The sequence below is a fragment of the Protopterus annectens genome, chromosome 5.part0 (assembly GCF_019279795.1).
Source record: "Protopterus annectens isolate FY-2018-M chromosome 5.part0, PAN1.0, whole genome shotgun sequence".
NCBI classification, from domain to species: Eukaryota; Metazoa; Chordata; order Ceratodontiformes; family Protopteridae; genus Protopterus; species Protopterus annectens.
This window is the reverse complement of record NC_056735.1, coordinates 491,634,568-491,646,693: the sequence shown is the minus strand read 5'-3', so window position 1 is coordinate 491,646,693 and position 12,126 is coordinate 491,634,568.

Genomic DNA, 12,126 nt, shown 5'->3' with positions numbered 1-12,126 from the left:
CAATAACCATAAGTCACATATTCTGCCCTGCCAATGCAGCACTGTTATGAACTGCCTTCTTGTTCACCAATATTAATCAATATAATAAAGTTGGGGAAAGGTAACAAAAGGTGGTCTGAGGCCAAGAAAAGCCATCCATCTGGCAGGCAAAGCCTGTCCCCCCTTTTTTTTGAAATACTTTAACTCAAAAAGTTGTAACAGTAATGACCTTGATTTTAATTATGCTTGCCAATCTGTAACATCATTTTGGTATAGTGTAAATGGATCCTCAACAGTGCTCTTTTAAAAACAAACTTAGATTCCCACTGAATACGTCCTAACCAATGTTTGATAGGTGGACCCCCTCCTTATTGAACTAGACTGTATCTTTATCATAAATTTATGATTTAAAAGCCCACATTTGCACTTGTTTCTTTCCTGTAACTAGTCTAGTTCAGATACAGATTCTTAGTTTTAGCACTTGAATTTGCTTATTCGTGCTCAGCACTTGTTCAGAACTTGTTGTAAGCACTAAATAAGCTACAAATTACTACAGCACTCAACCTTCCTCATTACCTAGAGGAAATGTACCACTTTCCTCACTTGTCTAGAGGAAAATATTTTTTTATTCAGGCATGTCCAAGGGTCAGCTTCCAGTGTTCTCTCCTGTCTATCTGATGAATCTGGGCATCTAGGGGCAATGTAGCAATTGCTTCATGTACACAGACAACCCTCCTCCTACCACCCAACACTACAACCTGTGAGAGATGCACTTACCTAGCCAAACTGGAGGTAAAGCACTCTCCAACCAAGACTGAACTTTACAGTCAAGAGGAGAAGGTAAACACTTGCACCACACCACACTCATCACATAGTCCGACTACACCTACTCCACCAAAATCCACACATAGAAACACAAAAACATTTGTGGAGGCTGCCAATAATAATCTGCTCAAACAGAGACCTCCAAACAGAAACGCAAGCAACCTCCATCCCCCCAACACAACCCAAATGACACATAGCCTACAGACTCAGTGTGCCACTCAATCACAGCCCATAAGGCAAAACAACGTACCCAACACACTAGTCATAGGTGACTCTATAGTCAGGCACACTGATGTCCCACTCACCAGGCTAAACAAGGAGAAGATTACTGTCAGCTGCCTGTCGGGTGCCTGGATCCGCCACATAACCCACGCACTCAGGTCACTCCACAACTTGTACAAATATGACTCTGTCATTATCCATGTTAGTGTGAATGACCTCAGATGTACCTCCCTGGACTACTTGAAAAGAGACATGGAAGTGCTCTCCGATCTTGTAGCCCAGGCAGGTATGACCCTAGCCCTGAGTAGCATCCTGCCATTGCCCAGAATGATACCGCAGTACAAGGACAAAATTATTGACTTCAACAATTGGCTAAGCTTCTGGTGTCATTCTAAGGGGATCCAGTATCTGTCTGCCTGGGACGACATGGTCTACAGACCATGATGCTTTGTCAGAGATGGCCTGCACCTGTCATCCCTGGGATTCCGGATACTGGCTAATGCTCTTGCTGCCCCTATAGTGCCCTTTTTAGGCAAGGTTCAAATGACAAATTCACCACTGTAACAGGAACAGGAAAGCAAAAACTGAAGGTAATGCTACTCAATGCTAGAAGTCTAAATCTCAAAATGTATTCCCTTGAGGCACTCCTTAAAATAGAGAACATTGATATCTGTGCAGTTATTGAGACCTGGTTCAAGGCTTCAGAGAGGAACCCTGCATTACCAGGCTATAACTCATACCACACTTTTCGGCCACCTAACCTGGACTGGAACACCAAAGGGGGAGGTGTATCCCATATTCATTAAGGATATCCACACCTCCAGGCTAGTTGCTCAGCATAATGCATCCAAGGTTATCCAAGTGCAACTAAATAGGGGCAAAACTGCAATCCAAATTGTAGTCTGCTACAGATCCCCAACCATGCCCCAGGATTCCCACTCCTCTTTTCTTGATATACTGGAAAATATTAGGGTTCAACCAAACAGACTAATAATGGGCGATTTCAACTACCCCACCATTAACTGGGAAAACTACTCATGTACCAACTCCTTCGCTTAACGCTTTCTGGAATTCATAAATTCCAATGCCCTGGATCAACGTATCCACACCCCAGCCAGAGGCAACAATATCCTAGACCTAGTCATTACCAACATGAGTGACCGGTGTTACACACCTGAAGTCAACTCCTTGTTGGTCAGATCCGACCATAAGATAATCACCCTAGATATTCAAATCTTATCCCCCATTAAGGAACTCAAGGTAAAAAATTTCTCCAAAGCCAACCTCATGCTTCTTAAGACAGAAGTGGCGAACTTCATGACACCCATGCAGATGGACAATACAGTTATGACTACTGAATCCTACATAGATGCACTCTATATGCACTTACACGAGTGCATGGATCGTGCTATCGCAAACAGAACCTAGACACTATCCTCCAAAAATAGGAAGCCAATCTGGTGGTCCCCTGCCATAAACAAACTCTACAACAGAAGGAAGAAACTGTTACAAAAGAGAGCAAAATCCCATGAGTGGAGGAGTTCCCTGGTCAGCCTCAGTAAGAAGCTGAGATCCCTTATGAGATCCTTCAAAGCTAGCTACGAAAACAAAATCACCACTGATTCTAGGGACAACCGCAAAGCATTCTATAGCTATGTCAAGAATCTAAATGGCAATGCCAAATCTGCTCTGAGTAACAGCATGAAAATTACTGAACCAACTGATATTGCCAACATCCTGGCAGATAAGTTCAGTGCTAACTTTACCCCCCTCTCACCCCCTAAAGGGCCCATATCCATACAGGAAGAATGCAGTGTCCCTGTAATCACAACTACACAAGTAAAAGCTGCACTCTCTAAAGCCAAAAACACAGCATCCATGGGACCGGACAACATCTCAGGCTGTGTTTTACATGAACTTCAGAATGAACTGGCTCCCCACCTAAGCACCATGTTCAATCATAGTCTCACATCAGGCTTTGTGCCCACTGAATGACGCACAGCAATAGTTATCCCACTCCACAAAGGGGGAGCCACCACTGATCCCGGCAACTATCGTCCTATTAGTCTGACGAGCCTGGTCTGTAAGGCCATGGAACGTATCATCATGGAACTCATAAACAGACATTGGTAACCTCCAAACTCTGGAACCCACCCAATTCGGGTTTGTGAAAGGCAGATCATGCCTCCTGAAACTGATCGACTTCTTTGAGGCAGTCAACAAAGCTGTAGATGAAGGTAAGGTGGTTCACACAGCCTATCTTCATATCGCCAAGGCTTTCAACACCATTCCCAATTCTGGAATTATAGCTAAACTCACTAAACTAGGTATAAAAACCTGTGTCACAAGATGGGTTGTCAATTGGCTCACTGACAGAGCCTACACTGTAAAAGTTGCAGACTCCAAATCTGACTTCAAACCAGTGACAAGTGGAGTACCACAGGGTTCAGTCCTGGGACCTCTCCTGTTTAGTATCTACTTCTCTGAAGTACAGGCTAACACAGAAGGCTTTTGGCTAATGAAGTTCGCAGATGACAGCAAATTAGGAGCCATAGTTGAGTCCCCAAATGATGTGGACATCCTGCAGAAGGGCCTCACTGAGACAGATGCCTGGTGTCAGAGTCATGGCCGCAAGCTCAATGCCAAAAAGTGCATTGTCATCCCCTTTGGTAAAAACTCTGTACCCATGAACTACCACATAGGTGGTAGTCTACTTAACACCAAATGTGTGATAAGAGACCTTGGGACCCAGGTGGACAGTAGTCTCTCCTTTGATAATCACATCGCCACAGTAGTCAGGAAATCCTTCTACGTGGCATACCTCATCACAAAAGGGTTCTCATCCAGGAAAAAAGAGGTCATTGTTCCTCTCTACTCGGCACTCATTAGACCCATTATAGAGTACAATGCCCCTTTTGGAATGTACCTCACAAGACATCTGCAGCAGCTGGAAAGGTCACAGAAGTACCTCACAATGAGGATTACTGGCCTCAAACAGATGTCCTACACTGACCATCTCAAAAAACTCCAGCTTTACTCCGAGGTGATCTCTGCCTAACATATAAAGCTATGTCAAACCCAGAGCTGTTGGACATGCTACACCTAAAGAAATCCCAATCCCTCCGAGCTACATGCTCTAGGGATCTAAACCTTGTCACCACAATAAACAGGACATGCTGCAGGGATAGATTCCTTTCCCTGAGACTTCCCATACTCTGGGACAAGCTACCCATCTATGTCAAGCAAAGTTCCTCATTAGCACTTCTTCTTTTGGCTTTTTCCCAGTTAGGGGTCGCCACAGCGGATCACTGTCCGCCCATGATTGGCAGTGGAGTTTTATGGTGTTGAGTTGCCAGCCCGGTGCCCAACCTTCCACAGAAGGCATACACATGCACACACTCACACCTAAGGCCAATTTAGAGTGTCCAATCCACCTACAGCATGTCACTGGGATGTGAGAGGAAACCCACGTAACCACAGGGAGGACATGCAGACTCCGTACAGAAGGCACCTCAGCCGAGGATTGAACCAGAGAACCTCTTGCTGTGAGGCGGCAACGCTAACTGCAGCACCACTGTGGCCGCCCAAAGTTCCTCATTAGCACTCTTCAAGAATAATCTTGATGAGTGGAGGGGAAATAGAAAATACTCCCTGGAGATCACTTCTGTGGCTCTGCTCGACAGAGGCACAGGAAAATAACTTTCTTGGGTGGCGTAAGCCGGTGAACCTTGTTGGCTAGGGTTACTTAGGCCTTGGGCCGATAGCCTAGTACCTACCTATGAACCTATGAACCTATAAAAATTCCTAAAAATGTGCCTGCTTTGAAATCCTGCAGTCAACAAACCATCTAGCCTTGTCTTTAGCTTGTTGGTCAAAAGCCCCTTTCCAGTGAAGCCTGGGAATAATCCCTGGCGAAACTGTGAGTACACCTGGGTAAGTATAGCTAATAATTGCTAGTTCACATGAAATATAGCATGTAACTTGGCATTTAGGGACAAATCCCAAAACATTCCCTCCAGCATGGAGAATGATCATTAACAAATAGTTTTTTTCTCCCAAAATCTCTGACATAAGGTTAACAACTTGTTTCCAATGTGACCTACAGAATCCTGTCCACAACACTATGAATTTATCATGGTCTGTTCCAAGGTTAACACTCTTTGGATGGATAGATGCTCTAAAAATGCTTGGAAATAATGCTTGCAAAATAAATAAATGACTCAAAATAAGGAAGGTTCTAGTATCTAAAAGTAAACAGAATTATTAAACTTAATTATAATCAGATTGGCATACATATCTTAAGTAAGAATTGGAAGACCACCTGCCTAGCCTCTTAAGAGCTTCTAATGATTGGCTCACTGCTTCTAAATCAGAAATCTGGCCTATTTTGAAAAAATAGAGAGTTATAAAGACTGGGGAAATGCATATGGATGTCAAAAATCTAGTAAGCTTGGAGGAGAAATCAGTGTACGTAACGATGCATCCATCCTACCAAATGAAGACAGCATTGATACCTATAAATCAAGGATATAACTCCTTTAGAGTTTTGCCCCAGGAAAAAGAGCAGGCCAGGGAATATTGGGTTCTACACAGAGAAACTTGATGAGCAAGACTTAACTGATTTGTTTTAGATTTAATAATCCAAATTAAAACTGACTGGCTAGTGAAAAATACTTCAGACCACCTAAGTGGGCCAACTAATTCACTAATTCTAAAACATCCAAAATATAACCAACGAAACAAAGTGGCCTAAAGGTAGTAACTAAAATATGAGTCAGAGACACAATGTAAAGTTATGAGAATGGAATTTTAAGTAACTGTAAATTTATAGGGCACACTTGTCCACCCTTAAATTAGCCATAGAGCTCTAGCTTTTGAGTATTATGGCACTAGGCCAATGTTTGGTAACATCAGGAACTTAAAAAAGTCTGGCAAATAAGATTAGAGCTGTTAAATGGATTCTGACAGTGGATGGGCTGAGGCCTCTGTGCTTGCAATGGTGAAAATACAGTAAAATAGTAGTAAAAGACCAGAGCTGGTTCTGATTAACTAAGTTGTTAAAGAACAGGGCAACATGTGTTATAACTGTGCTGTAAGCTCTCTTCATGTTGCTGAACTAGGAGTTCCAAAACCAATTTAAATTTAACTGTCTCCAATCTTCCAAATGCTTTTTGGAATTGGAGTGGGAAACAAGTCTGCATGAGGAGTCCATCTTCTTAACTGTTGCACCTGTAACCAAGAAAGAGCATCAGCTAGTTTACTTTTGGATCCGCTATGTTCCTCTGCAAATGAGAATTTGATTTACAAGGCAATAAATATTAGAAGTCATAGAACAGAACTGACCAAAAAGTACCTAGAAGAACCTTCACCACAGCCATATTGTCAGATATGAATACTATATATTTGTTCTTGAGTTGTATAGAAATCCATATGGGAAACATTTCTAAAAATGAAATGTCCCTCAACCTAGTAGTGTTTGGGCCATGGCTCAGAAAACTAATGTCCATTAAAATATCCTCTCCATGCCTAATTTGCCGGATGCATCAGTGAACAGCTGAAGATTTCATTAGACACCCAGTTATCCTGCCAAAAAGAAGTACTATTAAAAATGACCAGATCCTGAGGTCCTCCTTGACTCTTCTATTGACCATAACTCTGTGATGTTTCTTCTGGCCTCTATGTAGAAGGTCTGATAAAGACCTGATGAACACTCTGCTGGGTGTTATAGCCTGGCATGCAAAGTTGAGGAGTCCCAGAAGCTCCATGATCTGCTCAGTGGTTGCCCTTTTGCTGTCTAGAATTTAACTAAATTGGAAATGTTTTCAATTTTTTCCTCTGGTAAGCAAAAGCAACATTTCAAGGTGTCTATTTTAATTCCCAGGAATGTTAAGACCTTGACTGGACCTACTGTTTTGTGTTCTGCTGATGGACCACCTAATGTATTGCATAACCTGATAAAGGCCAGTAGCCCTAATACTGTTTTGGTTTCTCCTTTGGATGTAATAAGGAAATTGTCAAGGTACTGGAACCCCATGAAGGAGGTATTGAGTTGTTTCCAACACTAGTGTAACATTTTGCTGAAATAATCAAAAGCCTGCCACACACCAAGCATCCCATAGGCATGGCTGTGCCAAAGAAATACCTTCCCTCAGTTTCCTTGCCTAATTTGTTCCAATCTTGAGGATGGATGGGAAGTAAATGAAAAAACAATTGAATATTGACTTTGGCCAGCCAAGGGTCCTTGATTGTTTTTATGATGTCCACTACATCTTCCAGTGAGGAATACTGAATTCAAGAATCTCTGCTGTCAATTGTGTCATTTGCCAAATAACCTGGATGTGATATATAGCGAATTAATCAGTATTCACCTAGATTCTTTTTGGGAACCAGTACTAAGGGAGAGATGATGAAGGACTTTAGCTATGGATATGTAAATGGCTCTCTGATGCACCCTTGAGCCAGAATAGACTGAACTATGAGTTTCCTCCCTTTTACAGAAGGTAAGTTCTTACTTGATAGCGGTAAAGAAAAAACCCTTAGAGGAAACCCTCCAGAATGAAAGTAGCAGAAGCTTGGTAAGGGTGGTCTTTTAAAAGGTCCTTAAGGATATCCGTATTGATGGGTGAGTGGTTCCAGTTAGACTTATCTGAATCTGAAAAGGAATGGTTTCTGCTACAGTGTGTTTCCCTCCACAAACATTGCAGATGTGAGGGAGCAAGCGAGCCACATTTGCCTGCATTGAAAGCCCAACAGGTTCTGACTTTGGTTGACGGTTGTTCTTCTGACTGGCTAGGGTTAATTCTCTGTTTATCAACATGACATTGAGCGAAGTATCAATATGTCTAGTATCCTACTTTGTATGGATGTCTTTGGATTTTGCTTCCTGAATCTCTGATTGTAGTCATTCTATGCCATACCCCCTTTCAGCACATCAGCCTGTCTGATTATGAGGAGATAACCAAATAAGGGATTAGCCTTTGAGTGATTCTTTTCTAGAGCTAGAGCTCTAGAGCTTTTTCTAGAGCTACAACAATGTAATGTATGAAACCAGCTACCCATTTGTTCCATGATTTAACCTTAAGATTTTAGGTTGGCATCTACCTAAAACTGCCCATACTCTGGAATAGACTGCCCATTCATATCAAGCAGAGTGCCTCCTTGGCCCTCTTCAAAAGGAACCTTGACGATTGGATGGGAGATAGGAAATTCACCCCGGGTATTACATCAGTCGCCCTGCTAGACAGGGGTCCAGGGAAGTAAATATTGTAGGAAGAAATATCCAGGGAATTGTTATGGCTAGGCTTGTATAGGGCCTAGGGCCGATAGCCTAGTACCAGCCTATGAACCAATGAACCTATAAGATCTTTTTGCCCCTTTGAATCATTGTCCATAATCCAATGAATACTGTTAACATCTATCCTGTAAAATATGCCTGTGAACTACTCCATCCAAATCTTCTTCTTCACTGTCTGGGATATATGCACAATGATAGATGACTCCTTGCTAACTTGCTCCTGTTTAATCAAAACATTGTGGGAAATATTGTAATCTGATGTTGTAGAAATGCTTCTATAAGGCCATAATTCGCAGAGAGCTTGCAAAGCATCAAAGAGATCTCGTTGTTGAAAGGTATCAGTCAGGAGAAGGGTGTGCTGAGGGTAAGAGTGGAAATAGGTGGGTACTGGGGTTATCTGTTATGACAGAAGTAGTGTTTCTTTCCACAGCAGTGCTAATTTGTCTACCTATTAACTGACCTAATCTCTCATTGCCTGCATCATTAATTGGTTCAGTAAAAGACTCTTAAGTATTCATCTATCTCCCCGACTTGTAGCTCTCCCACAACAGAAGGTATCACTAAAACCTCTGTATCTGAATGAATATGCAGACATTGTCACTTAGATCTTGCAATTTAGCCTCCTTCCTGGGCTTCATCCATGGAAGGACGTTTAGGCCCTGGATCTTCTTCTGTGTTGCCTGATTAGGTGATCTCTATTGCACCTCTCTTCACAAATATATGAGCTAGCTTTGTTGAATCATTTTCTGTAGTATAAATTCTTCAAACAAAAATTCTGAAATCTTCCATCTCTGTCTCTCTTGAAATTAAACAGTGGATGCTATGTTAATAAACCTAAAAGAAATTAAGAATTAGTAAAGTGTACTAGCAACATTATGTCTAAACTTATATCCTGCCAGAGACTGAACCAAGTAACAAATGATAGAGATGCATCTCTGATTAACTGAAAGAACTGTGTGCATGCGTGTGTGTGTGTGCGTGTGTGTGTGTGTTTGTGTGTGTACACATGTAGACGCACGCACACACACACACACACACACACACACACACACACACACACACACACACACACACACACACACACACACACGTTTTTTTCTTAAATCATGAATAGCAGGACTGGACAAGTCCATGGCTGGGGATAACAGTGAGCTATGAAATCCTAACAGGAAGGGACAGCAGAGGTTACCCTATAATGCTAAATGAGATTGGAGGTGCTGAAGTTTGCTTATATATTTTTTTTGACCAGGAGCAGGGGAGAGGAATGCCAGAGCAGAGAGGAGTAGACAGGAGGGGCGGAATGGGAGCCAGACTGAATTGGGTGGAAGTAGTGTAGTTAAAGAAAATAATTTGTTATTAAAGAGAACACCCACATAGCTGATGAAGGAGTAAACCCTAGGTCATAACTGGCTACAAATCAGCGAGTTGATTTGTATGTTTGGAGAAAATGTAGGTTTAGTGTGCTTAATAAGTATTGCTGCTTAACTGCTTGGTTGTGGAAGGTGGGGGGTTGGAAGTGGAGAGAAAGGAAAATCCTAAGTGAAGTGAAAGGAAGTTGTCATACCTCTCAACCAGTCAGGGCGAAATCTCAACAGAATAAGGGACCAAATGCATAAATAATCACACATGTATTTTATTGGATGGCAGACTGTAAAAAGTGTGAGTTAGAGTTAATTTCCCCCAGTAAGGTGCTTTATATCTATATATATATATATATATATATATATATATATATATATATATATATATATATATATATATATATATATATCCCGCACTTAACCTTATTCTCGTATTATGGTTGGGGAATATGCCATTTTATGGTATTGTGCAAGCTGGAGTTGGCATATTGAATTAGTGGGGTTGTGGGGCTCATAGAGCCAAATGGGCTGTGGGGAGGGGGGGGGGCAGTGCCACACCGAAAAAAAAATTCTTATTTTGCTAGCTTTGAGGTTATGTCTTGGAGCATGTGCAATGCACTGTAGATTTTTTTTTTCCTGACCATTTTTTATTTACATTTAAGCTGTCAAACTACTGAAGTTTTGATCAACTTCAGTAGATGTATCTATCTATGGATTCACTTCAGAAGCTCGAATTTACAAAATATCGAACTGCAAATAACCGAAACCAAAAGATCGAGTTTCATAAACTCGAACTTCTGAAGCGAAACCAAAAAAAAAAAAAAAAGACAAACTTCGCTGTGCCCCCCACACCCCCACTACTTAAATATACCAACTCCAAGATCGTGCTACAGTGGGGAAATGGGAAATCTCCCATCTTGCGCTGTATGCGGAAGCACAAAACGGGAGATTTCTCATTTCCTGTCAACACTGCAAAAAAAATAAAACATCACGTACACAGAGCATACAAGAATCCTTGCCTCTGTGTGCACGCAATGTGTTAAGGTAAGAAAACTCTTATTTTTAAACACTACACATATTCGATTTACTGAAATCTCGATCATATGGTCTCGACCATATGAAATTCGAGATTTCAGTAATTCGATTATGTGAAGTGTTCCCTTATCTATATATACAGTGGATATTAAAGTGTACACAGCCCTGTTAAAATGCCAGGTTTTTGTGATATAAAAAAATTAGACCACAATAAATCATTTCAAAACATTTCTCACCTTTAATGTGATCTATAACTTGTACAATTCAATTGAAAAATAATCAAATCTGTTAGGGGAAAAATATAAAAAATAAAAAATGTACAATAAGCTAGTTGCATAAGTGTACATAGCCTTAGACTAATACTTTGTTGAAGCACATTTTACTTTAATTACAGCATTCAGTCTTCTTGGGTACACACCTGCCATCAATTAAATAAACTCTGATTAACTCCAAATAAAGTTCAGCTGTCCTAGTAGGATTTGCCTGACATTTACTCAGTTGCCTGCTACAGCAAAAGCCATAATTCGCAGAGAGCTTGCAAAGCATCAAAGAGATCTCATTGTTGAAAGGTATCAGTCAGGAGAAGGGTACAAAAACATTTCCACAGCATTGGATATACCACAGAACACACTGAAGACAGTTTCAAAAAGTGGAGAAAATATGGTACAACAGTGATGTTGGAAAGAACTGGATGTCCCTCCAAAATTGATGAAAAGGCAAGACAAAAACTGGTTAGGGAGGCTGCCAAGAGACCTATAGCAACACTGAAGGAGTTGCAGGAATTTCTGGCAAGTACTGGTTGTGTACTACATGTGACAACATTCTCCATATGTCTGGCCTATCGGGTAGGGTTGCAAGACGGAAGCCTTTTCTTATGCAGAAAAAAATCCAGGCCCAGCTAAAAATTGCAAAACAATACATCGTGTCCCAAAAGCATGTGGGAAAATGTGTTATGGTCTGATGAGACCAACGAGAGGTTGAACTGTTTGGCCACAATTCCAAAAGGTACGTTTGGCACAAAAACAACACTTTGCATCATCAAAAGAACACCATCCTCACAGTGACGCATGGTGGTGGCAGTATAATCATTTGGGGTTGCTTTTCTTCAGCTGGAACTGGAGCTTTAGTTAAGGTGGAAGGAATTATGAACAGTTCCGAATACCAGTCACTTTTGGCCCAAAACCTTCATGCGTCTGCTAGAAAGGTGAAGATGAAAAGGAATTTCACCTTTCTACATGACAATGACCCCAAGCATACATCCAAATCAACAAAAGAATGGCTTCATCAGAAGAAAATTAAAGTTTTGGAATGGCCCAGCCAGAGCCCAGACCTAAATCCAATAGAAAATCTGTGGGGTGACCTGAAGAGGTCTGTGCACAAGAGATGCCCTTGTAATCTGACAGATTTGGA